Source organism: Vanellus vanellus (assembly GCF_965231255.1).
Source record: "Vanellus vanellus genome assembly, chromosome: 27".
Taxonomy (NCBI): Eukaryota; Metazoa; Chordata; class Aves; order Charadriiformes; family Charadriidae; genus Vanellus; species Vanellus vanellus.
In genome coordinates, this window is record NC_138932.1 from 2,615,400 (window position 1) to 2,626,608 (window position 11,209).

An 11,209-nucleotide genomic window follows, 5' to 3' on the forward strand; every position below is an offset into this window, starting at 1 on the left:
CATCCCAGAGCTCCTTCCAGCTCCATCCAGGAGCCCGGTGGGGTCCCCGCGTCCCCCCACCTCTGGGAACAGCTGTAAAAGGGGGTCTGGTTTCCCCCCCCCCCCCCACCTCCGGATGCTGCCGCATCCCCTCTCGCTGCCTGGCTGGTGGTGGTGGTGGGAGGGTGGGGGGGGTGTGGGGATACCCCAGCTTGGGGGGTCCCCAAAAGCATCGGCTTCCCAGCTCATCTCCGGCCAGACAGCCTGTCCGCCTCCCCGGCCCCCGGCTCCGGTTTGCCTCTCGCAGTCGGGATTGAAATGCCATTAAGCAGCGCGGGGAAGCGCTGAGGTGGCGGTCATTCATCTCCGGGGCTCCGGAGCTCAGGGCGGCGGGGTGACGGAGCCCTGCCGCGCGCCTTCAGCCTCCTCCTCCTCCTCTTCCTCCATGTTTCCATAGCGCATCCGCTCCGGAGCCCGCCGCTCGGCTCTTCCACCAGCTCCCAGTTTCCTCCTCCTGTTGGGTGCCCGTGGGGGTGACTGGGCGCCCCAGGGCTGCCCAAGGGCCACCAGCCCCCAATATTGGGGTCCGCCACCCTCGGGATGGAACGTTTCCTTCCTCCCTGGCCTCGCTGCCCTCTTCCTCCTCATGCCTTTGCTTTGGGTTGCCCCACCGTGCCTGGTCCCCTCTCCCTCGGCCAGCACTGGGGCTCGCTGGGACAGCCCCAGATCCGGCAGCCCAGGGAAGAGTCGGGATGCCCAGGGGGTGTAGAGGGGTCTCAGCGCTTCCCCGCCTGGGGGCAGAGCTGGGGGGGCACCCCGGGGTGGGGATGTCTGTGTATCCCTTCCTTCTGTGGGGTGCTCGGGGTGGGGAGTCACTTGGGGGAGGGAGGTCCGTGTCCCGGGGGGATGCTCGGGGTCAGGATCCGCTGGGATGGGGACATCCATGTATGTCCCGGGGGGATGCTCGGGGTCAGGATGCCCTGGGATGGGAATGTCCGTGTCCCTGGGGGATGCTCGGGGTCAGGATGCCCTGGGATGGGGACATCCATGTCCCTGGGGGATGCTCGGGGTAAGGATCCCCTGGGATGGGGACGTCTGTGTCCCTGGGGGATGCTCGGGGTCAGGATGCCCTGGGATGGGGATGTCCGTGTCCCTGGGGGATACTTGGGGTCAGGATCCGCTGGGATGGGGACATCCATGTATGTCCCGGGGGGATGCTCGGGGTCAGGATGCCCTGGGATGGGGATGTCCATGTCCCTGGGGGATACTTGGGGTCAGGATCCGCTGGGATGGGGACATCCATGTCCCTGGGGGATGCTCGGGGTCAGAATCCCCTGGGATGAGGACATCCATGTTTGTCCCTGGGGGATGCTCGTGGTCAGGATGCCCTGGAATGGGGTTGTCCTTGTCCCTGGGGGATGCTCGGGGTCAGAATCCCCTGGGATGGGGACATTTGTGTCCCTGGGGGATGCTCGGGGTCAGGATGCCCTGGGATGGGGATGTCCATGTCCCTGGGGGATGCTCGGGGTAAGGAACCCTTGGAATGGGGTTGTCCGTGTCCCTGGGGGATGCTCGGGGTCAGGATCCCCTGGGATGGGGCCGTCTGTGCCCCCCCGTCCCCATGAGGCGCTCGGGGGGGGGCGGTGTGGGGAGCAGCAGCAGTTTTGGGGGGGGGCGGTGTGGGGTGGCAGTTTGAGGGTGCCGCAGCCCCGCAGCCCCCGGCGGTGCGTGCCGCCCTGGCGTGGGGGCCCGGCGGGGAGCCGGCGAGCTTGGCACGGGGTGCGCGGCAGGCGCTGCTACGTGGCTGTGAGCAGGGCTGGAGGAGGAGGAGGAGGAGGAGGAGGAGGAGGAGGAGGAGGAGGAAGCACAGCTGGGCATTGGGGCCCTGGACGCAGCTGGGGACCGCCTGCAGCGGGGGGCTGCCGATTTTGGAAGGGGTCCCCGTGGGGCCGGACCCCTTCCACTGCTGGGGTTGAGCGTGGGGCAACGGGGAGAGCTGGGAGGCCCCCGATATCTCTGGGGCTGCAGGCAGGGGTGGGGATTCTCTGATGTCTAATAAGGGTTGTGCCCCGCTGCCGCCTTGCTCCTCTCCCTCCTCCCCCCCCCCCCCCCCCTTCCAGGGGCTGGATGTCCCAAGGGCTTTGCCCCACCGATGTCACCGGCCAGGAGGGACCAGGAGCTGCCCTGGGAAGGGGCAGGCAGAGCGGCAGCCCTGGAGGATTCACTCTGAGCCGGCGAGGAAACCCCGGCCAGGACGGGAACATTTGTTCCCAATTAGGATGGGGGGACGATCCTTGCCGAGCCGGCACGCCGCGCTTCCCCCGGCCCCGAGTCTTTTTGCCGCAAAAGTGCCGGGTGTAGGATGTGACCTCATGGGTTGGGGACGGGGTGGGGGGGATGGGGTGGGGGACGACGGGCAGAGGCCGGGGCAGCCCGTGGGTTTCACCCCTGCTCATGCCGGTGTCCATCCCAGTGTCCTGGTGTCCATCCCAGCTGTCCCAGTGTCCATCCCAGCATCCATCCCGGTGTCCGTCTCAGTGTCCCGGTGTCCATCCCAGCATCTACCCCAGAGTCCTGGTGTCCATCCCAGCGTCCATCCCGGTGTCCATCCCAGCATCCATCCCGGTGTCCATCCCAGCATCCATCCCGGTGTCTGTCTCGGTGTCCCGGTGTCTGTCTCAGTATTCTGGTGTCCATCCCAGCATCCACCCCGGTGTCCATCCCAGCATCCATCCCGGTGTCCATCCCAGTGTCCCAGTGTCCATCCCAGCATCCACCTCGGTGTCTGTCTCGGTGTCCCGGTGTCCATCCCAGCATCCACCCCTGTGTCCATCCCAGCGTCCATCCCGGTGTCTGTCTCGGTGTCCCGGTGTCCATCCCAACATCCATCCCGGTGTCCATCCCAGTGTCCCGGTGTCCATCCCAGCATCCATCCCGGTGTCCATCCCAGTGTCCCGGTGTCCATCCCAGCATCCATCCCGGTGTCCATCCCAGTGTTCCGGTGTCCATCCCAGCATCCACCCCGGTGTCCCGGTGTCCATCCCAGTGTCCTGGTGTCCATCCCAGCGTCCATCCCGGTGTCTGTCTCGGTGCCTCGGTGTCCATCCCAGCATCCATACCAGTGTCCATCCCAGTGTCCCGGTGTCCATCCCAGCGTCCACCCCGGTGTCCCAGTGTCCATCCCAGTGTCCTGGTGTCCATCCCAGCGTCCATCCCGGTGTCTGTCTCGGTGCCTCGGTGTCCATCCCAGCATCCATCCCGGTGTCCATCCTGGTGTCCCGGTGTCCATCCCAGCATCCATCCCGGTGTCCATCCCAGTGTCCCGGTGTCCATCCCAGCATCCATCCCGGTGTCCATCCTGGTGTCCCGGTGTCCATCCCAGCATCCATCCCGGTGTCCATCCCAGTGTCCCGGTGTCCATCCCAGCATCCATCCCGGTGTCCATCCCAGTGTCCCGGTGTCCATCCCAGCATCCACCCCGGTGTCCCGGTGTCCATCCCAGTGTCCTGGTGTCCATCCCAGCGTCCATCCCGGTGTCTGTCTCGGTGCCTCGGTGTCCATCCCAGCATCCATACCAGTGTCCATCCCAGTGTCCCGGTGTCCATCCCAGCATCCATACCAGTGTCCATCCCAGTGTCCCGGTGTCCATCCCAGCATCCACCTCGGTGTCTGTCTCAGTGTCCCGGTGTCCATCCCAGTGTCCATCCCAGCATCCACCCCGGTGTCCATCCCGGTCCCTCACCGCCATGCGGTTGCCCGGAGGGCAGAGCGTTGCGGTGTGCATCGCCCGCTGGGCTGCACCGCTGCAAACGAGACCGTCTCCGCCGCCTGTAATTATTTCCCAGGGCGACGAATGATTAATTCTGCTCAGGAGCTGCGGCTTTCTGCAAACTCACCCCAGCAATTATCTGGCGGGCTCCGCGCCGGCCACCCTCCCCCCCCCCTCCATCCTCCCCGGCCAGAGGATGCTCCACGCCAGAGAAAGTTTTGGGAGAGATCCAGTTAAAAAAAAGCCCCCGACGCCGACTCGTGGATGCTGTGCTTCTCCCGAGGGGGCTGGGATCTGCAAACGGGGGTCCTCAGCCGCACCCCCCAGACCCCACTGGGTGCCCGGGGCTGCGTCCCGCCACGGCCCTGCAGCGTCAAACCTAAAGATTCATTAATTACCCCGACTGGCCGTGACAAGGACGCAGGTGGGTAAACTGAGGCACGGCACCCGCTCTCCGCGGGACCGAGCTCGGCCGGGAATGCCGTGCCGGTGGGGTCACATCCGGCTGTTCCCACCGCTCTTTTGGGGCTGACGAAGCCCCCGTGTCCCTCCGGCCCCCGGACGGTGCCTCCAACCCCGGTGGGGGGTCCGCCGGCCTGGCTGCAAAGGGGGTTTTACATGACAAAGCCTCCGCTGGCTACCGGGACCCCCACCCGTGGCCCCCTCCCCATCCAGCTGAAGCTGCCAAATATTAGAAATAACCACCCAAAGGCTATTCCAGTGCCACGGAGGGGGGGGTGGGGGGGGGGGTATCCCACTTTCTCCGGTCGGGTTCAGGGGAGCCCACGTCGGCTTCTCCTCCGCTTCTGCTGCGGCGGGTGAAATAACGTGCCCGGGGCTGAGCATCCTCCTCTCCCCGGCGCTCAGCATCTCGTGTGGGGCTTTGCCAGCGGCCAGGAGGGGAGGGGAGGGAAGGGGAGGGACGAAGCGCCTGCCAAGACGGTAAGAATTTATTTCTTATTTATTTATTTTTTTTTTTTTTTTTTTTTACCCTTCTCTTAATTAGGGGAAGGAATAAATATAAAAGGAGGAGGGAAAGGGGAAGGGAAAAAGGAGGGAAAAAAAAAAAAAAAAAAAAAGAGAAAAAAGAGAGAGAGGAGGACACGGAGACGCCCAGAAGACTCCTCTTTTCTGGGTGTTTGCACTTATGCCTGGTGGAGCTGGTTCCCAGCCCTCCTGCCAACCTGCTGCCCGCCGCTGCCTGCGCTGCCCCGGAGAAACCGCAGCTCAGCCCCTCACCGGCGTTTCGGGGAAGGGGAACACCTCACGGAGCTGCCGTTCCCCCACCACCACCACCACCACCACCACCACCACCACCGCCGCCGCCGAGAAGGACCACGGCCGCGCACGGAGCGAGGTGGGACGCGGGGAAAGCGTTGGGCTCGGCCCCCATGGGCAAGCGGGGGGGGGGGTCGCAGGGGTCCGGCCGGGCAACCGCCCGCTGCCGTACTGCGCTATTAATCGCAATATCTCGTTTCACCTCTGCGCCGGTGGAAAGTAAAAAGAGAGCTGAGCCGGAGCTGAGAGGATGCCGTGAGCTTTGCCGGTGGTTTTTTCCCCCCGCGGTGGTCCCGTTTCGGGGGAGGTTTGTCCTTGTCACCCATCTCCCGGGAGGACAAAATCATGCTGGAAGTTGTTGGTTTTTTTTTTTTTTTTTGCCTTTTTTTTATTTTTTTTTTAATAGATCAGCTTGTACCGGCGTTGGCTCTGCAGCGCCGGAGGCAGAGCAGGGGGGAGGGGGGGGGGGAAGGTTTTTTTTGATTTTTGTTTTTTTTTTTTTTTTGTTAAGTTGGATGGAAAAAGGACTTTGGTGCTGCCCGGTCGCCGCAGCCCGGAGCTCAGCCCGTCTCGCTGCCCGGCCAACGCTGGGGCTCGAAGGCGTTGGGGATCAGAGGGGATTTTTGGGGGGGGGGGGCTGCTCCCCAGGGGACCCCCGTTTTGGGAGAGCTGTCGGAGGGGCTGAGGGGTCCAGCGTGGGGAAGGGGCGTCTTGTCGTGGGGGAACACCCCCCCACCCCCCTCCTCCGGTCTGTCCTGCGGAGCCTCTGGATGATTCCTTGTCCCAAGGAGGCTGCAGTCAGGGTAGCAGTGGAAAGGGAAACTGAGGCACGGAGCTGGGCAGGGTCAGCCTCCCCCCCCCCCCTCCCGCCCGGCCGCGTCGCTGCTCTCCATGGAGGGGGGGGGGGGTCGGTTTCGGTGCCCCTCCGGCGACCGGAGCATTTTGTCTCCGGGATGAAGGAGCTGCCCTTGAGCATCCCCTTCCAGGGACCGTTTTTTGGCCGAAATCACCTCCTCTCCCATCACGCTGACTTCTGCCGGCTCAGTCCAACCCACAACCTGTTGCTCTTCCTTTCGGCTGCTGGAGGGGTGGGAAACGCTCCCTTTCCCCCCAGTCCCCCCCACCCCCACCCCCCCGCTCCTTTCCCAGCCGCTGGGTGGGCGCACGGCAGCGGGAGGGCGATCGGGACGCTTTCAGGGCTGCTTTGCAGGGAATGGGTTCAGACTGGGGAAACTGGGAGCCCCGGTCCTTCCTCGGGGGCGCCGCGGTCTCGCACCGGGAGTAGGGGCTTCGTGGGTCCCACCTGAGCGGCGGTGCCAAAATCTGGGAATTCCTCCCCCCCCCCAATCCTCCTACCCCACATCGTGCCTCAGTTTCCCCAGCGGAGCCCCACGGCCGGGAAAGGCGGGGATGGGGGTGCGAACCTTCAACGTGCGCGTGCGACGCCTTCACCCGGGTGTGCCTGTGCCCCACTTGTCCCTGGGGGTCCCCACGGGGTCCTCTCCCATCGCCACCCCTCCGTGTGGGGCTGGATCTCCCCTCCCCCCCCCCCCCCCCCGCTGCGGGGAGGGGGCACATCCCGCCATCTCGGCCCTGCAACAAGAAACCCCTTTCTCCCTGCTGGGATGGAAGGAGGGGGGGGGGGGTCTGGCAGCCGTAGGGACCCCCCCCCACACCCCACACCCCCCCCCCCAACCCCGTTCTTCCGGACTTTTAAGCTCTGCCAGCGGCCGCTGCCAAGAGGCTGCCGAGCGCTTCCCGCTGCATCCCCTGCACGGAGGGGGGGGGGGGGGGGATCTCCCACCCCGACCACCTCCTGGGGGAGATGGGGTGTCCCCCCCCGTCCCCCTCCCTCCCAGCGCTGTCCCACTCCGCGGACCCCCCCCCGAGCACGGCTGCACCCCACGCGCAGGCGGGATGCTGGATGCAGCAAGGAGGGGGAGAGGAGGTGTGGAGAGAGAGGGGGGGGGACACCCCAATATAGGGAGAGCCACGTGGGTGCTCCGGAGATGGGTACACGCGTGGACGGGGCCGGAGTGTCCGAAATCGTTTGTGTCAGCGGAGGGGAAGGTTGGGGGGGGGGTTGGGGGGGGGGGGGATGTGGGTTTGTGCCCCTGGAGCGGGGCCAGGCTCTGCCCGTGGCTGCTGACTCATTCTGCAGCTGAGCATCCCTGGAAAGCCACCGCTCCCGCTGCTTCTCCTCACCCCCCCCCCTCCATCCCACCCCCCCCCCCCACCCCCCAACCCCCCCCCTTTTTCCCTCTCCGTCCCCGCTGCGGGCTGGCAGGGCACCTTGTGAGCCGGGATGAGTAACCGTCACGCGGAAGGGACAAGGGGGGGTCTGGAGAAGAAAAGCCCCTCTCTGGAGATGGGAACATCAGGCCCTCTGTTGTCATCACCCCCCCACCTCTCCATCCCCCCCCCCCCCCCCTCCCCACTCGGCAGCATCTCCTCCGTTTCACCCTGGACCACGTTCGCCGGCCCCGAAAGCGGGGCCGAGCTCAGGGGAGAAAAAACGATGGCTCCCGTCCCAAAATAGACTTCAGCTCCATTTTCCACCTGGTTTCCCACGGAAATGGAGGTTAGCCGGTCCCGCCGTGTGCGTGCGTGCGTGCGTGCCCCCGTCTCGGTCCGTTCCCGGCAGCTCCTGAGCTCGGAGGTCTGGGAGACGATCAAGTCCCCCCGCGAGCCGCAAACATTTCCCCCTCTCTGAGCTTTTTGCCCACTTTTCCCTAATCCTGCTCCCACCTTTTCCCTCCTCATGTGTGGGCTGAAAAATTTTCCATTTGTGGCAAATAGGGGGGAAAAAAAAAAAAAAAAAAAAAAGCCCCAAATATCCAACCCCAAACCCCCAAAATCCAACCCCAAACCCCAAACATCCAACCCCAAACCCCAAACATGAGAGTTTCTTGCCATCACGGGACTCCAGGACCTCAGGGCATCGCCCACGGGCAGGGAAAAACTAGGTTTAACCCTCTCCATGTCCTGTTCCCGGTGCCGGCACTGTGGTCCCAGCCGGGGATGGGCACTGGAGGGGACGGGGTGGGGGGAGCAGACAGCCTCCCACCCCAGCTTGCCCCGTTCCTGCAGAGTTTTATCACTTGAATTTCCTCCCGGGGGCTTCGCGGCGGCCGCCGGCCACCGCTCACGCCACCGCGGCGCCTTGGGAACGGGAAGAAAAGGCGCCCGCGACAAAAAGCCTTCCTCGCTTGGCCGCTCGGAGAGGGGGGGGGGGACATGGCAGCCAGCCCCCGCGCTGGAGCCCGGCCACGGCCACCGAGCAGCAGGGTTTTGTCCCTCGCTCCGCAGCCGTGGGGCTGAATTCAAATGATCCGGCCGGAGCAGAGAAAGCCCCCGGCTTGGCTCCGGCACCGCCGGCCGGGCCCTGAGCGATGGGGCTGGGGCTCCTGCTGGGAAGGGGGTGGTCCGTGGACGGCACGTGATGGTCGGCGTCCATGGTGCACGGTGCTGGGGGCTGCACGTCCGTGGTCCTTGGTGCCTAAGGGGGCTGTGCATCCATGGGACTTGGTGCCAGGGGCTGCACGTCCATGGTTCTTCATGCCAGGGGTCATATGTCCGTGGTACATGGTGCTATAGGGGCTGTACGTCCATTGTGCACTGTGCTGGGGGCTGTACATCCACCGTGTGTGGTGCTATAGGGGTTGTGCATCTATGGGACTTGGTGCCAGGGGCTGCACGTCCATGGTTCTTCATGCCAGGGGTCATACGTCCGTGGTGCATGGTGCTATAGGGGCTGTACGTCCATGGTGCATGGTGCTGGGGGCTGCACATCCATGGTGCATGGTGCCAGGGGTCATATGTCCATGGTGCACGGTGCTATAGGGGCTGTACGTCCATGGTGCACTGTGCTGGGGGCTGTACATCCACCGTGTGTGGTGCTATAGGGGCTGTGCATCTATGGGACTTGGTGCCAGGGGCTGCACGTCCATGGTTCTTCATGCCAGGGGTCATATGTCCATGGTGCTTGGTGCTATAGGGGCTGTACATCCATGGTCCTTGGTGCCTATAGGGGCTGTGCATCTATGGGACTTGGTGCCAGGGGCTGCACGTCCATGGTTCTTCATGCCAGGGGTCATACGTCCATGGTACATGGTGCTATAGGGGCTGTACGTCCATGGTGCATGGTGCTGGGGGTCATATGTCCATGGTGCTTGGTGCTATAGGGGCTGTACGTCCATGGTGCACTGTGCTGGGGGCTGTACATCCACCGTGTGTGGTGCTATAGGGGCTGTACGTCCATGGTCCTTGGTGCCTATAGGGGCTGTGCATCTATGGTACTTGGTGCCAGGGGCTGCACGTCCATGGTTCTTCATGCCAGGGGTCATACGTCCGTGGTACATGGTGCTATAGGGGCTGTACGTCCATGGTGCACTGTGCTGGGGGCTGTACATCCATGGTGTGTGGTGCTATAGGGGTTGTGCATCTATGGGACTTGGTGCCAGGGGCTGCACGTCCATGGTTCTTCATGCCAGGGGTCATATGTCCATGGTGCTTGGTGCTATAGGGGCTGTACATCCATGGTGCATGGTGCCGGGGGTCATATGTCCATGGTGCTTGGTGCTATAGGGGCTGTACATCCATGGTCCTTGGTGCCTATAGGGGCTGTGCATCTATGGGACTTGGTGCCAGGGGCTGCACGTCCATGGTTCTTCATGCCAGGGGTCATATGTCCGTGGTACATGGTGCTATAGGGGCTGTACGTCCATGCTGCATGGTGCTGGGGGCTGCACATCCATGGTGCTTGGTGCTACAGGGGCTGTATGTCCACAGTGAGTGGTGCTATAGGGGCTGTGCATCTATGGGACTTGGTGCCAGGGGCTGCACGTCCATGGTTCTTCATGCCAGGGGTCATATGCCCATGGTGCATGGTGCTGGGGGCTGCACATCCATGGTGCATGGTGCTGGGGGTCATATGTCCATGGTGCTTGGTGCTGGTGGCTGTATGTCCATGGTGTGGGGTGCTATAGGGGCTGTACGTCCATGGTGCGCGGTGCTATAGGGGTTGTGCATCTGGTACTTGGTGCCAGGGGCTGCACATCCATGGTGCTTGGTGCCAGGGGTCATACATCCACGGTACATGGTGCTATAGGGGCTGCACATCCATGGTGCATGGTGCCAGGGGTCATACGTCCATGGTGCACGGTGCCAGGGGTCATACGTCCATGGTGCTTGGTGCTATAGGGGCTGCACATCCATGGTGCTTGGTGCCAGGGGTCATACGTCCATGGTGCACGGTGCCAGGGGCTGCACATCCATGGCGCCCGGCGCCGGGGGCTGTACGTCCTGGGGTGCTACGAGTTGTACGTCCGTAGTTCTTGGTGTTGGGGGCCGTGTGCGCGCGGTGCGTGGTGCCGGGGGGCTGTATTCACAGCCTCTCCCCCGCTGCATCGGTCCCGCGGGCAAACTCAGGGAGGTCGCAGAGGGATGCGGGTGACGGGGACAGCCTCCCGTCAGGTCGGCCCTGGCAGCCGGCGAGCTGGCCCCGAGTGCGCCGCGCGGGTGCCAAATCCGCTTCCGCGGCTGCCGAAATCAATGCAGCCCAAAGAGTTCATCAATTAAAAAGCTGCTCCGAGTCTCGGGGTGGCCCGTGCTCCCGCCCTGGGGAACCGTGCCGGGCATCCCCGGTACCACCTCCCCCCCCATCCCCCCCACCCCCCAACCTCTGCAGAGGGGTGAGGGGGTATCGGGGCTGTGCCCCCAACGCACCGCACAGGAGCATCTCCCCGCATCCCCAGCGTCAGCCACCACTCCGGGCGGCTGCAAGAAGCCCTGGGCAACCGGAACCCCTCCGCGACATGCCCAATGTCCCCAGCGGTGCCCCCGGGGAGGGTGGGGGGCTCGCGACGGCAGTGCTAGCCACCGGGCTCTCCTTTCAGCGCCCGTCCCCGGCCCCATTGTGCCAGGCAGCCTTGAGAGAGCCCTGGGATATAATGGCAGCTTTGCTCGGCCCCGGTTTTCCCAGCCCGCGCGCGGGGAACCTCCGGCGTGAGCTGAATGGCAAAGAGAAGCCCTCCCGCTCCTTCCCTCCCCCTCCGCCCCGCGCTTTGTCTGCCCTCGGCTGCGTCCCCCCCTCTTCCATCCCGGCACCTCGTTGACCTCATCCCACTCCCTTCCCCCTTTTCCCACTCCTCTCCCCCCTCCCGAGCAAGCGCCCGCGTGCGC